Genomic DNA, 15335 nt, shown 5'->3' on the forward strand with positions numbered 1-15335 from the left:
TCACTCTGCCTATGGGTCCTCTCCCTGTGCTATAATAAAAACACCTTAAAAACAAAACAAAACAAAACAAAAAACCCCACCTTTTTGCACTGTAAAACATCTCAAGAATTCTTTCTTGACCATTGTGCTTCAGAATCCCACGGCAAAGTGACAAGCGTTCCAGACTTAGAACACTATTTAACATATGGTTTGAAAAGGAAAAGTTAACATTCCCTTTGAAAATGAAGGTGATGTTTTAATGACAATTCAGAAAGAAATCTAGGGAGGGTCAACTGGTAAACAGGAAGGCTGATTGCTCACAAGGTGTAGAGGAAGTAGGACAAAGGCAGTTAGAAGGGAGTAGCTCTTCCCTAATTTTACTTAAGGTATACTTTTGACTTCTAGTGACATGCTAATGTTCAATATATTTTTTAAAATAAAATTAAACCCATAAGTATGAGAAGTGGAAAATAAAAGATAAAACTGAAAGTAAACTGAAAAATAAAAGAGAAAGCCCTCCACTCCCACCAGTACCACCCACACAGCAACATATGACCATGTTCAAAGGGCAAACTATGAAAAGAACTGTTGTTGTTCTGAATCCACATTTCCTTATGTTTTGAGAGGGATAGGAATAGAAAATTTTTTTCCAAACCTACTTTTGTGGTAGAGATTTAAAAAAAAAACAAAGTAAAAGAAAGAAAGAGGAAGGAAAGAAGGAAGGAAGCAAGGAAGGAAGGACTACTTATAGAAAAGGCATTTTAAAAATGGATGTTTGCAATGTTGCTTAAAATTATGCAACTGTGTGATTTATAAAAATCATAATATCTTCAAAGAAAATAAAATTGGAAAGATTTTTTAAAAATATTTTACATGAAGAAGTTTTGTGAGCTTTAAATCCATTTGTTAAGTTTAAATATATATGCGTACTTAATTTGGTTTTTAGGTATGATTTGAGGGAGGCTGCTCTCTTAGAAGAGAGATGTGGAGTGGGGAAGGGGAGGAAGGAGAGAGGGAAGAATGGAAAGAGGAAGGTGGGAAGAGAGAGAGAAACACACACAAACACATATACTGGTCCCCCTAATAAATAATAGTTGAAGGTTAAACTTGACCTGTAGATCCAACAGTTTGCTCTCTTGGTTGGAGCATCAGGGGTGGAGGTAGATTCTGTGAAGCCATTGAAAAACCCGACCCCCCCTCCTGAAAGGTATTGGAATATCAGACCTATGCTGAGGCTCACCTTGGATACTAAATAAGTTGCCCCTGTTTAGCCCCTGGGAAAGGCAAGGGTCTTGAAACAGAAAATAAATTTGCTGTGGGGGTTTAAATGAACCTAATTTCAAGTCCACTTAAGTCTCCAAGTATTTACCATGCTAAATTAGTTCTAGTTCATGCTCTGTTATGATTTGTCCCCTTAATAATGAAAAAGTGAATTGTCTAAGGACCTATTTGTAACTAGATTAATTGGGAGGGCAGAGCCACCAGCATGAATCTCCAAATGCATTTTCTCATTCTCAGAGAACAATCAGAACTGCTTAATTAAGCATTGAGCAAGACTCTGTTATCGACTGTTCCATGAGCACGCCAGTCCTGGCCAGCTTGCCTTCCGGTCCATTCCCCGGGTGCTTTGGTTTCGTGGTGATCCATAATGCCCAGTAAGCACTGCTCATTAACTTGTCCACTGCTTCTTGAAAATACGTCCATGTTTTTAGTATTTGTGTGCCTTTGAATTAATGAGTTTTATACATTTTGTGTGAAATTGTACTAGAAAAGGGAACTAAAAAAATCCCCAAACCATGTTCTTCCCAAATATCTGGTTCAGTTACCACATCACAGCTGTTCTTAAGCTGTGTCATGGATGCCAGTGCATGCATGTGCTGTATTCCACACTAACACATTACCAAGTAACTTGGATAGTCTGTCACTTCCCATTCCTGGAGATTCACTAAGTAAATTAACATAGATGTGTTTTGAAGTCCTACAGTATAGGAAACCTCTTCACTTTTGTTGAGCCTAGTAGTTCCTAAACATATTTGGTCATGAGACATCTTTTCTCCATAGAACACTATCTTAGCTTGGGTCCCCCTGATATTCTACTGCAAGATGTTTATTGGGAAATGATCAGAGGAAACACCCATAGCAGAATGGGCAGTGAGACAGGGAAGGGAAAGCATCCAACAAGGAGTCATTGAGCAAGTCACCAGCAGGTTTCCTGTGGTGAAGAAACTGAAGCATGAGCTTCTCCTCAGGCTTGTCTGGCCCACAATACACACAGATAGAGAGCTTAGAGGCAAGAAGCTCTCTGGCAAAGATGCAGATGTTGGCAATTAGAAACCAGGCTGCTACAATGATAGGACCCAAAGGGCTACTGGCTGGGCACCAGCATCTGCTACAAATGCCTTTTTACCTTGCAGAATGTGCAGGTTGTTTCAGGTCATGGGAAACACTGGTATCTGTTGGGCATTGCATGGATAAATAATGCTGACAATCTGGATAGACATGGCCCTGGAAGAGGAGACAGGAACACCCGAACAAGTAAGGTTCTATGGAAGAAAAGGCCTGAGCACTGACTGGGCAACAGATCAAAAACTGGAGCTCAAGTCCAGTGCTCACAAGGGTTTCATTTTGAGTTTGGACCAAGCTGGGAAAGAAGACAGTAAGGTTGATAGAAGGTTCTGAAAACTAAAGGAAAAGTATCTCCAGCTTTTTCCATGAAACTGGTGGCTAAAGGTACACGGTGTTCTTCTCACATAGAGCAATTGGAAATAGGTAACCTATACCCAATGGCAAAACCGATGGGCAGCATCTGGATATTGAATGTGTTTCAAGAGCTGAATGTAACATCGAAGACAACATCCCTTTCAAGAGCTCCAAATTAGAGTCGCCTCTGGAGGACACCAGAAAGATGTGCTACCAGCCTTGTGCCGGCAGAGCTGGGCGCTTAGAAGAGCTTCCCACTGATAAGGAGTGAGAAGAAATGAAAGAAGCAGTGGTTGCTCAGCTGATGTGGGCATTTTAATGTAAGAAGGCTTCTCAGAAGTTTCATGTGGCGAATAGATGAAGATACATTTCTTAGAAATTAATACTCGCAGAAGCAAGCACTTTCTTCAGTTTGGGTCTGCCATGCAGCCAATGCAAAGACAAGATTCAACATGCAAGAGATGTCTTAGGGGAAAGAACAGGAGGAGATGAAGATGCGACAGACTTCACACCATGTTGTAGGTTTGACACCTGTGGAAAGAGAGAAAGAAGGAGGACAGATTGGATAAGGAAGAGTTTTGGAGTGCAGCAGAGTTCCAAAAATTTTGGAGTAGGCCACTAGGGCACTAACACCCTGCCATACTCTGCTATTGGCTGGTGCTGTCCACAAGAAGTTTGGCATCGGTGTGCACAGTGCTCTCAACTGCACTCCCACAAGCAGGAGATCTCAACAGTGCGTTTCTGTGCTCATCACATGCTCATACGATGCTTACTATGTGCTAGGCTAATTAGTTAATCCTCACTCAGTGCTCACATCAAACCTGTGCCATGGCACTAGTGTTAAGCTCATTTTTTCAAATGATTTTATAACAGAGAATACTAGCGGACTCTGTCCTAGTAGTTATAGTGTCTATATCAATTCTGTTCCAACATTATTCTTTACTGCCATTTTTTTTACTATTATTGTTTTATTTATATGTTTCCAATTCCCATTTTAAAATGTGTATTTTCTAGATCGTTATTGTGCAATAGAACTTTCTGAGATGATGGGGAAAATTATATATCGGTATTGTTCAGTACAATAGACACTGGCCACATGAGGTTACCAAGTAGTTGAAAGGAGGCTAGGGAGACAATAGAACTGATTTCTTCATTTTTAAAAAATTTTCATTAATTTCATTTTAATTTTAAAGGCTAGTTTTAAAGCCATATGTGGCTTGTGGCTACTGTACTGGATAGTGCAGCTTTTAACCAAGAAAACATGGAGCACCATGGCTCTCTCCCCAAAACCTCAGAGAGTGTCTTTAACCACAAGGAGGAATAAATAGTGATCTGGGTGTAGACCCCTGCCTCATACATTCAGAATAATTTGTCAAGAGATCAAGAGCAAAGCCATGTCTTGGGCATGAAGTCCCATTAGCCAGGCTCAGAAGACTGAAGTACAAAGCCACAGGGAGATTTCAATTCATAATAGAAATAACTGCCATGCCAAGCTTCTGGAGTCAACATGACCAACACAGTCTTTCTCAACACCAGGTTGCCCAGAATTAGGTAACCAAAGAACTTACACAAATTTACATTATGAAATTATATCATTCAACCCAATTTTAAAAAGTAGGCAAAGGGCTTGAGTAGGCATTTCTCCAGAGAGGATACATAAATGGCCAGTAAGCACATGAAAAGATGTTCACTATCAGGAATCATTCCTGAAATATAAGTCAAGACCACAACTGGATGCCACTTCACATGCATTAGAATTGTTATTATCCCCCCCTCCAAAAAAAAAAAGGAAAGGAAAGAAGTATTGGTAAGGATGTGTAGAAATTGGCTTTCTTCTGGGAACACAAAATGGCGCAGCCACTATGAAAGGCATGTTGGCAGTTGCTCAAAAGTTAAATATAGAATTACCACATGATCCAGCAATTCCCCTTCTAAGCATATACCGAAACAAATCAAAACCAGGGACTCAAACACATGTTCACTCATGTTCACAGCAGCATTACTCACAAGGTGGAAACAACCCAAGTGCCCAACAAAAGATTGATGAATAAACAAAATGTAGTATAGATACAGTAGAATATAATCCACCCTTAAAATGGAATAAAACTCTAGGGGCGCCAGAATGGCCCAGTTGGTTAAGTATCTGCCTTTGACTCAGGCCATGATCTCAGGGTCCTGGGATCGAGCCCTGCATCAGGCTCTCTGCTTAGCAGGAAGTCTGCTTTTCCCTCTCCCTCTGCTCCTCCCTCTTGCTCTCTCTGTTTCTCTCTCTCAAATAAATAAATTAAAAGAAATATTTTTAAAAAGGAATAAAACTCTGATGCATGCTGCAACATGAGTGAACATTGAAAACATTATCCCAAATGAAAGGAGACAAAGGGACAAGTACTGCATTTTCCACTTATTTTGGGTATCTAGAATAGGTAAATTCAGAAAAGCAAAGAGTAGTCCTTGTCAGGGGCTAAAAGGAGAAGAAATGGGGAGTTAGTATTTAATGGAGACAGAGTTTCCATTTGAGATGATGAGAAAGTTCTAGAAATGGATAGTAGTGATAGTAATTGTGAATATAACTAATGCCACTGGACTGTACACTTGGAAATGGTTAAAATTGTAAATAATAGGCTATATGTATATTTACCACAATAAAATTGTTTTTAAAATAAGAAATTATATCCAAAAAACACTAAAATTCAAAAGGTATATGGCCAAACCATTTCTTCCTGTGGTTAGAACATGTACATGAAAAGCCGCTTCATCATCAGAATGTTCCTGGGTAAAAAAAAAAAAAAAAAAAAAAGTTGCTGGGTAATCATGGCATTGGACTGGGGTGGGGGGGGTGGGCAGAGAAATGCTTAGTGGAAACAATCTTACCAATGGGTCAGCTCCCTTCTCCTTTATCCATCTTCTCAAAAGCTAGGCCTGGGGCAGTGGGACCAGACAACTGGAAACCCAACTGGCTCCTCCCCAGGCCACAGAGCTTAGATGAGCAGTACCCACATTCCTCTACTGACTTGACTTTTCATTACTTACAGTGGTGACTGGCCTACTTTTTCTGACTGATATGTTCTTTCTTTAATCATGCTCATACTTGCAACAAAATTAAGGTTAACAACCCCAATGCCTGAAAATTGTTCTATCTCTTGAAAATAACATACTTTTATCAGCTCTGATCTGTTTACTGCTTACTTCATCAGTTAGAAGTTCTCATCTGGGGGAGGGTAGGACGAGTCTGTACAGAACCCCTTTAACAGCAGGAAGCACAAGAATCTGTTGACCTCGTGGACTCACGCTAAAGAATTAGAGCCGTCTGCATCTTTCGCCTGTGCAGGAGAAGACGGAAGACATCAATGAGGATCATTTGAAGAGCTTCACATGCCACATAATAGATAAAGTGCTGTACAAAAGATTAGGACAGAATTATTGCCATTAATAAATAAAGATGAAACAACAGAGACAGGCCTAATTTGCTCGGTTCCACTCGATATATCTTTCAAATCACCTACACCTTGTCCTCCAAGAGATTTATGATGCTAATAGTTAAGCATTATTCCTGCCATGGGGCACGGAATATTGCACAGAGCCTAGGGAAGGCAGAGCTTGCACAGGGGAATGTTCTCGTTCTTGAAAAAATATACGTCCCCCTCAGGAGTTCACATAGAAATACAAAAATTAAATCCAGAGTCATTTCCAGGGCAGTGATTTCTTTAAGCCTGCAAGCAAAGTGTGATATAATTTACAGCAGAAGGATTTATGCCATCACAGCTGAAAAATCTTACTAGAAATGTATATCCGTATGTATTGTCATTTTTATTGAAAATGACATTTTTTAGCCGGTAGCACCAAAGCATAATCTGTGGTTTGAACTTTTAGATAAATGTTTAAGTTTCTCTTGTACAGTGTTTAATATTTTGTATGCTATGTGAATGTATACAGGTGTAGAGTTAATAACCTTACTTCCTTAACTAATGCTTTATTACATTTTCTTACTTACAAAATATGTTTCTTGCTTACAAAATATGTTTATCAATGTGTGCATTGATTTTTACCACATACATACAGATTTTCACACTCAAATGTTAGCTATGCCATAACGCTTTTGTTCTTTTTAATATTCAGAGTTAATATCTGATTGCCCCAATTCTCTACAATTGTGGCTAGAGTTGCATAAAAATCCAGAAACTGAGAAACATATTTTTCAGCACATTTTACTTCATATGTATTTAGAAATACTAATCTGATATAGTTTTTAATCTAATTGCTTTTTTACTTGTTAACAAAATTTAACATCTCAAATCACATCACACACCTAAATTATTGTTTTGCATTTTATGTAAGCCTTTTTGCCAATGTTCTGAATTATTGAAAAAATTGAGTTATCAATAGCATTTTAAGTTAATTCCTCACTTTTAAAACAGTTTAAGGTTTATAGAACAGAACCCTGAGCACAGAGTACAGAGAGTTCCCATAAAACCCTCCCTTTATAGTATCCCCTAGCATTGTATTAATTAGTTGTATTAATTAATACATTGTGGCCCATTTGTTAAAGTTGATTGAAGTTTCTAGGTTATATTATGGTTTACACTTGGTGTTTTACAGTTCTAATTGTTGACAAATGCAGGGTCACCCTGTCATACATAATAGTTTCACTAAAGCCGTGAAACTGTGCACAACCTGCTCCTCCCTCCCTACCCCTCATCCTCAAACCTCCAGCAGCCACTGTTATTTTTCTAGTTTTTACACTTTTGCCTTATCCAGAGTGTCATATAGTTGGACTCATTCAATATGTAACATTTCCAAACTGGCTTTTTCACTTAGCAATATGCATTTAAGTTTTCTCCATGTCTGTAGCTTCACAGCACAGTTCTGAATAATATTCAATTGTATGGATGAACCACATCCTGAAGGACAGTTTTGGTTGCTACCAGTTTGGGAAATTATGAATAGAACTGCTATCCACATTCAGTGTGCTGGTTTTGGTGTGAACATAAGTTTTCAACCCATTTAGGTAAATACCTAGGGGTGTGATTCCTTGATCAGATGGTAGGTCTATGTTTAACTTTCTAAGAACTGCCAAGCTAATTTCCAAAGCGGCTGTATCATTTCACATTACCACCAGCAATGACAGAGAGTTCCTGTTGCTTCACTTTCTTATCAGATATGTTACTGTGGGTTTTATTTAACCATTTCAATAGTTGAGTGGTGGTCAATTAGCACTTTATATTAGTAGAGAGACCTGACTGTGGTACCTGTACTTTACTTTTTTAAAGATTTATTATTTATTTATTTTAGAGTGAGAGAGGGTATGAGCAGAGTGAGAGGGAGAGGGAGAGAATCTTAAATGGACTCTTTGCTCTGCATGGAGCCCAATATGGGGCTGGATATCTTGACCCTGAGATCATGACCTGGGCAGACACCAAGAGTCAAGACACTCAACTGACTGAGCCACCCAGATGCCCAGGTATCTGTACTTTAATTTTTTTTTTTTAATTTGAGTAAAGTTGACACAACGTTGCATTAGTTTCAGGTATAAAACATACAGATTGAACTTCTCTATATGTTATGCTGTGTTCACCTCAAGTGTAGCTACCACCTATCACCATACTTTTTAAGATATAATGGAAAGGGTGTTTTATTTCAAGTTAAAGTCCTTTGCAATGATTGCAAGTAATTGGTTGTATACAAACATCATGGAGACAGAGGTTTGGGTGTTTTTCCATTCACACTTTTTCAGGTTTCATAGCCATAGTTCATTAACAGTTTCATGGGTGAGAAAGCCAATGATATGACCCTGCAAATAACCATTGATGGTGTTGACACAAAGCTCTTAGAGAACTTAAATCCTATCTGAATACAAGCTGGGAAATGATTTCATGGCCCCTGCTGAGGATACTGATGACTTTTGACAATATTGTGATTAAGATTATGACCAGGGACCCAAGCATACCTGAATCCTACCTTGCCAGACACCCTTCCTCCAATGGCCTTCCCAAAGAAGTTATTCACCAAGAACAATAGCAGATGGAAGTCAGAGAGTACTGTATGACTAACAGCTTTTCAAGCTCTTCCTGTTGAGCTGGTGTGAAGATTAAGCTGGAGGTTTGGAGGAATCACACATCCACAAGTCCACACATCTTCTCACACATGATGGGGCTCAGGGTGCAAAATGACCACCCAGGTCCAATCCATCTCTGCCTTTTGTTTGTCTTCCCTCTAGGTCATCTTCATTCTCCATGAATCTCTCTGCTGGGGGGAGCCTGCATATCCAGGTGTACAGCCCACCTGCTTAGCAACCACAGAAGAGAGTGTTCTTTCTCCATAGGCTCAATGTCCTAGGATAATCTGATCTAGTCTGATTTGGATCACATGCTCATTCCCAAACCTATCTCTGAACAGGATTGTGGAGCAACTTATGTCTCCACTCCAGGAAGTAGGTCAAGCTACCTTTAGAGTCACATGGACAAGAAGTGGAGAAATAACAGTTCCCCCAGAAGAAAAATGGTATAGTGCCAGCAAAACAATGAGAAAAGGGGGACAGGAAAAGACAACAGGTAGCGCTATACCCCCATATCCAATTTTTGGAAATAGCGTACTTGGGCATGCAAGAGACAGAGAGAAGAGAGAAACAGAGAGGCATAGTGAGCATCCAGTAAGTAGTTGTTGAAGGTATGAGCCTCTTTGTTGGCTCTGGTGCTTAGCCTGTATCACTGTATTTATCAGGTTATGGATAGTTCTGGGCTTGTGACTGTCCCCTTCACTTAACCCTGAACATCCAGTGGGCAAGGATGTGCTCTTATCATCTCTAGACATTTCACATGGAAACTGATCTTAGTAGATACCCAGCAAGAGTTGTGGAATAAATTTTCTTTTTTTAAGATTGTATATATTTATTCATGAAAGACACACAGAGAGGCAGAAACGCAGGCATAGGGAGAAGGTTTCATGCAGGGAGCCGAATATAGGACTCGATCCCAGGACCCCAGGATCATGACCTAAGCCGAAGGCAGACGCTCAACTACTGAGCCACCCAGGCATCCCTGGAATGAATTTTTAAGGAGACATAGGGTCTACATGAAATACCCTTCAAGATGTTTGCTGTAAAACTCAGAAAATGATCCAGGGGAAAGTCAACAAACCTGGGTTCTCTCTCAAAGTACAAGCCAAAGGACATCTCAGCACAATGTGACCCTGAATTATTTGTTAGGCTTGTTTTCCTAATGCAACTACACAATCTGAATAAGGTGTTGGGAAAAATGTTATCTTGTGAATGAGACAGCATGACTTTGTGGAGGCAGTACAGGCTTGGGCATCAGATGGCCTAAAAGCATAGCTTCGCCACTTAGCAGAACTTGGAGAAATGACTGAACTTCTGGCATCTTCTGTTTCCTCATGTGTAAGGATTTGTAGGTTGTATGTAAAGTGGCCAGTAAATGTTGGCATTTCCTGGCCTTGGGAGGTACCTGCTATGACCTCCTTGTCAGGCTGCTAAGGGAACCAAGATGGCACTAGGGAGACCCCAGATACTCAGTGGCAAAACACCTCTGCTAAAGGAAGCAGTTGTTGGAAGCAGGAGATGGCTATCAGCCTGGGAAGACTTGGTTCCCTGGATTCTCCTTCTCTGTCTACTCTCTGTCCCTTTATTTTCTGTTTCTTGTGGAATCAGACTCAATGGGTAGCCTAACTCTCACATAAAGATGAAATTCCAGGGTAAAGAGTCTTTGGATCCAAGGAACACTCTGGTTCATCAGTTTATAGATGTGATCAATGTTCCTTGTTACCTTCTCCTCTCTATTTCTGCTGATGACAATCCCTCTGCCATCCAACCTGAGAAAATTCTGATATGTTTCCAGGACACAATTCTTTCTTTGCCCCATCTGTCTTTAAGATTGGGGTCATTATATTTTTAAAATAAACCAGGCAATTTAATAAGGAAAGAGGAATCTGACACCAGTTGATTCTACAGGGAAGAAAAACAAAACAAAACTATAAAATCAATAGGTGGAGTAAATTGGTCGCAAACTTCATCTCACAAAACAAAACCTGTTGCTCCATTTGTTAATGACTCCTATGTTCATGTTAATCTCCACCTATGTTTCTTGCCTTTTTTGACCACTTCCTTGGTGTGTTGCCCCCCACTCTATCTATGCTATTAATTCTATCTCGTCATCATAGTTGTACCTTATGTTATTTCAATCCCTTATTTTTTGATGGCTAATTTTATTTTTTCCATTTTTTTCCAATTAGTTTTGTGCTCCTTCCATTCCTCGTATTTCTGAGCATAATGAGTAGGAAATGAGGCTCTGTTTGCCAAGTAGTCCCTTGATGCCCAGAACTTTATGGGTTCTTTATGTTTCCATGGGTGGAAGCACTATCCTAGGTGTTTGGGACAGAGGAGGACATTGAAAATACAATCAGGAGATCAATGGACCCAAGTGCCACAAGGAAGACCAGGTTCCAGGAGTGTGATCAAGGCACAGGTGTAGGTTGGTTTGCTAGTGGACAGAAAATGTTCCAAAAGGGAGTGGCTCTCGGCTGCTACTCCTTCCCACAGTTATTGGTCTTAGCCGGAGGAAGAACTATCTTGGAATGGACAGGGCATTTAACTATAATTCCAAAGAATTTCTGCATAAACAAATCAAGGTACCATTTGAGAGTTCTGCTTGGGCAGAGAAAAGTTGTTTCACTCTGTTAGGAGGGACCCAGGATAGGTAGAACCCAAAAGGTGCACTCAGGGCACATGGCAATTTTTCTCAGAGTTACTGGGCTGTCTCATTTTCATGAAGCAGGCCAGAAAGATCTCTAGGACTTCTCTATAAGAGGTAAGGTCACTGCAGACATTCAGCTGATGCCATTTATTGTGGTTGCAGCCCCCTCCACCTTATAAAGAGGGCAAGCAGTCCTCTCTTCCATCCAATGGGTATCTGTTTGCACAGCATGATCTCAAATAGGGGACGGCTAAAACCCTTTCATGGGAACAGACTCATTCAGAGCTTACAACTATGATCTCTAGGTCTTGTTCAGTATCGTTGTCTCTTCTCCGACATTGATAAAGCATGCATAAAGTGGTAAGTCCAGTATGAAGTGCAGAGAAGACCTAAATCTTCCGTTCTATTGGTTTGTCCATTAATATGGCCACTATATTTGCCTATAGTGCAAATGTTCCTATATTATCCATTAACAGGAGATGCTGCAACTGGAGCATCCCTGACCTAGAGATCATGGGTGATAAATGTCAACCAATCAAAAGCAGGAAAAGCTAGATGCAGAGTACTTTCTTCCAAGGGGCATACATGGGATTGACTATAGATCCCACCACACAAAATAGACTTTCCCTGAAAAAGTTGCCATAGCTCATGAAGAGTGCCTTGGGTAAAACTGAACTTGCTTTCCAAGATGCAACAGTTAGACCCAGGTCAGGAGCTTGATCTGAAGCAAAAATGTGGTCTGTGTAGGTGGGGAGCCAATTGCTCCCAATGGGACAATGGAACTCAGCTTCTGCCTAAGGTTAAAATTTGCCTTTGCAGAGATGCAACATGTATTCCTCCATAGCAAAACCCAACATGCTCATGATCCCTCATTTCTTCTGGCGGTGGAGACAAAATAAACTTGACTCTGTCAGGCAGCTCAGTAACTTCTGGTTTAAAATTTCTGGGAAAATGCTCAAACAATTCAAAGTTGTGGTACTTAATCAATAGCTGCACATCATCAGATCTGTTTTGATATGAGAATGCACTATTTCCCAAGGGATCTACTATACCATCAGGCAGTCTTTGCACATCTGTACACACTCCAATGGGGAAGGAAGTGCTGAGTGACTGGTGCTGGGGCGAGGCTAAGAAGGCTGCCCTGCAGAAGCTCTCAAACTTGAGGGAGGAAGTAGAAGGAGCAGTAGGAGGTGGTGGTCTAGATACAGAGTGAAATCAGAGTAGTTTCCTCTAATTTACCACAAAAAAATTAAGTGCAAAGATTGGCATCTTATAAACTAGTGTTTATTAAAGAAAAAAAGTAAAACAATTTTCTTTAAACAAGAAATGAATGTATACACTCTAGAAGAATACCAAGGATGGGAATCTACTCAGTTTAGGTGACAATCTGGAAACTTTTGGAACAAGTGTCCCAAAAAATTCTGAGACTCTTGCTGAAAATGACAAGGATGCTGATCGGCAATGTCCAGGACAACTTTTCCTCCCAGGAGCCCTCTGGTCAGGTTACTTCCTCTAGTGTCAAAGAGAGGTACTCTCAGAGGGCTGGGCTTTGTTCTCCCAGTTCTGATGGGGAGCGATGGAAGATTGCACAGCAGAAAGGACAATAGACTCAGAGCCATGAAATCACTTCTGTGGTCAGGACACACAGCATCCATGTGGCCATGGTCTCAGTTTAGAGTGAAGGGCAGAGTAAAAGTAAGAGAAGTGCTGAATCTCAAAAGAAAGCAAGTTTAAACCATAATAAGCTAGAACTTTATGCTAAATGTAACACGAAGCCACTAAAGGGGTTGTATTGGGGCAAACAATGGATCAGATTTAGGTATGTGAGTCTCAGGCGAAAGAGGACAAGAGAATGGAAAAAGGAGATTCTTTCCCAAGCATTTTTAGTGGAGCATAAAATGGCTTAAATTTCCAGTTGCATATGGGGGCATGATGGAAGAAGGGGAGTCAAAAGTCACACCTTTTCCTGTTGTGTATAGGGCGTGTCATGATGACGCCATCCACAGGAAGGCAGAGTAAGTCGAGGGGGTGGAAAGGGAAACGGAGATGAGATTCACTGGGGACATAGAGGATGGGGGGAAGAGAAGGAGCACTATTTTTGCCCCAAGCAAACTTTCTCCATAATGTGTACAAGGGAGGTGGTGGGTCAAGGATGGATCATTTAGTAAGCAACAATTTTGATCCCTTGTGACCTTCCTGCTCTTTCCTTCCCAAGGGAGCTGGATTGGAAATATGAAGTTCAAGAACTGTATTTACTAGTGGGCAGGGTCACTGTGCCTCAAAGACAGATCTCTTCTTCCCCTCCTCCTCAGTGCAAAAGCCTTCTGTTTGCCTGTCACCCCACTCCTGTCTCCTTGCAGCTGGCCTCCTGGGAATGCCTGTATCTGGGTGCATACACCAGTGCACCAAGGATGGATGCACATGGCATAGAGGCCTCATTTAGTTGTAACAATTAAAAAATGTATTCATTTTTGTCGTTATAACAAATTACCACAAATTTGGCTCAAAATAACTGAAATCATTCTCTCACAGCTCTGGAGGCCAGAAGTCTGAAATTAGAATCACTGGACCATAATCAAAGTGTCAGTGGGGTTGTGCTCCAGGGCCTTAAGGGAGAGTCTGTTTCTGGCTTCTTCTACCTTCTGGTGGCGGCCAGCATTCCCTGACTTGTGGCCACATCATTGCAATTTCAAAGCCAGCATCTTTGAATCTCTCTCTGCTCTGTCTTCAGGTCACCTTCTCCTCTGCGAGTTGTCCAACCTTGCTCTACCTCCTTCATATAGAGAATGCATGTCATGCCATTTAGGGCTCACCTGGATAATCCAGGAAAATCTGTCTGTCGCACTATCCTTAATTCAATGATATCTGTAAGGATGCCTTCTTACCATACGAGGTCACATTCAGAGATTCCAGAGATCAGGGCACCAATGTGCTTTTGGGGAGCCATTTTTCCAGTCTCCCCCAAAAGCCCTACTCTGAGCACAGGTCAAACCTGTGTCCCCATTAAAGTGTCCCAGAAGCCATGCATTTGAGAGGGCACTGGGAATTTGTCTAGCCATTAATATAATATTTTGGTCTCTATTTGGAAAGCAACCCTTTGTGTGTTTATTACATTGACCAGAATCCAGGAAGGAAGGAAAGAAGGAAGGAAGGAAGGAAGGAAGGAAGGAAGGAAGGAAGGAAGGAAGGATTGAAGGAAGGAAGGAAGAAGGGAGGCAGGGAGGGAGGGAGGGAGGAAGGAAGGAAAGAATCTCAGGCCTGGAATTCTTTTTCTAATCTCCTTGACTAAACCATAGAAAATTCTATTACAAGCTGCCACTGGTTGTGAATGAAGTTGGTCCTGAGAACTTTCAGATCATTGATACTTTCATAAAATCGGTATGATAAGAACTGATAACCTAAAGATCATTTCTAGGATTGTTTTCAAATTACAAATCAGTGCAAACTTCCACTCAACGGGCCTAGAAATAAATTTTTCTAGAACAAGAGCCCTCTGTATTGTGAGGGCTACATCTAGTCCTGGAACAAACTTGCCCTAATTAGATTAGAAAAGAATTCTGACTAGATTTTACTACAAAGAAACAGGTAACAGTTATGGAAGAGCCAAGTGGAACTTCAGCTATGAACAGTCTTTTTTGAGCTCTGTGAAAGCCAGGGGAGAGACGAAGACTGTTTGTCATAAATTCTGTGCTAGTGATATTCTCACGGTCAACTCTTTCCACGTGTTTGTGAAGCCTTTGTTCTACGTCACTGACTTTCTGACTTCTGTGGCACATCTCCGAGTGTCTCTGTTTGGAATAGTAAGACAAACACTTGTGACATCACTTTTCCTCAAACCATCATCAAAGAACTTCCAGGCAACCAGACTAGTGCTTTTTAATTTTTATTTTTTTCTATTTGTCTAAATTTGGGGGGCGGGGAGAGGGGATTTAAAAAAAACCCACATAACATAAA

This window comes from Vulpes vulpes, chromosome 15 (assembly GCF_048418805.1).
Source record: "Vulpes vulpes isolate BD-2025 chromosome 15, VulVul3, whole genome shotgun sequence".
In the NCBI taxonomy this organism is placed as follows: Eukaryota; Metazoa; Chordata; class Mammalia; order Carnivora; family Canidae; genus Vulpes; species Vulpes vulpes.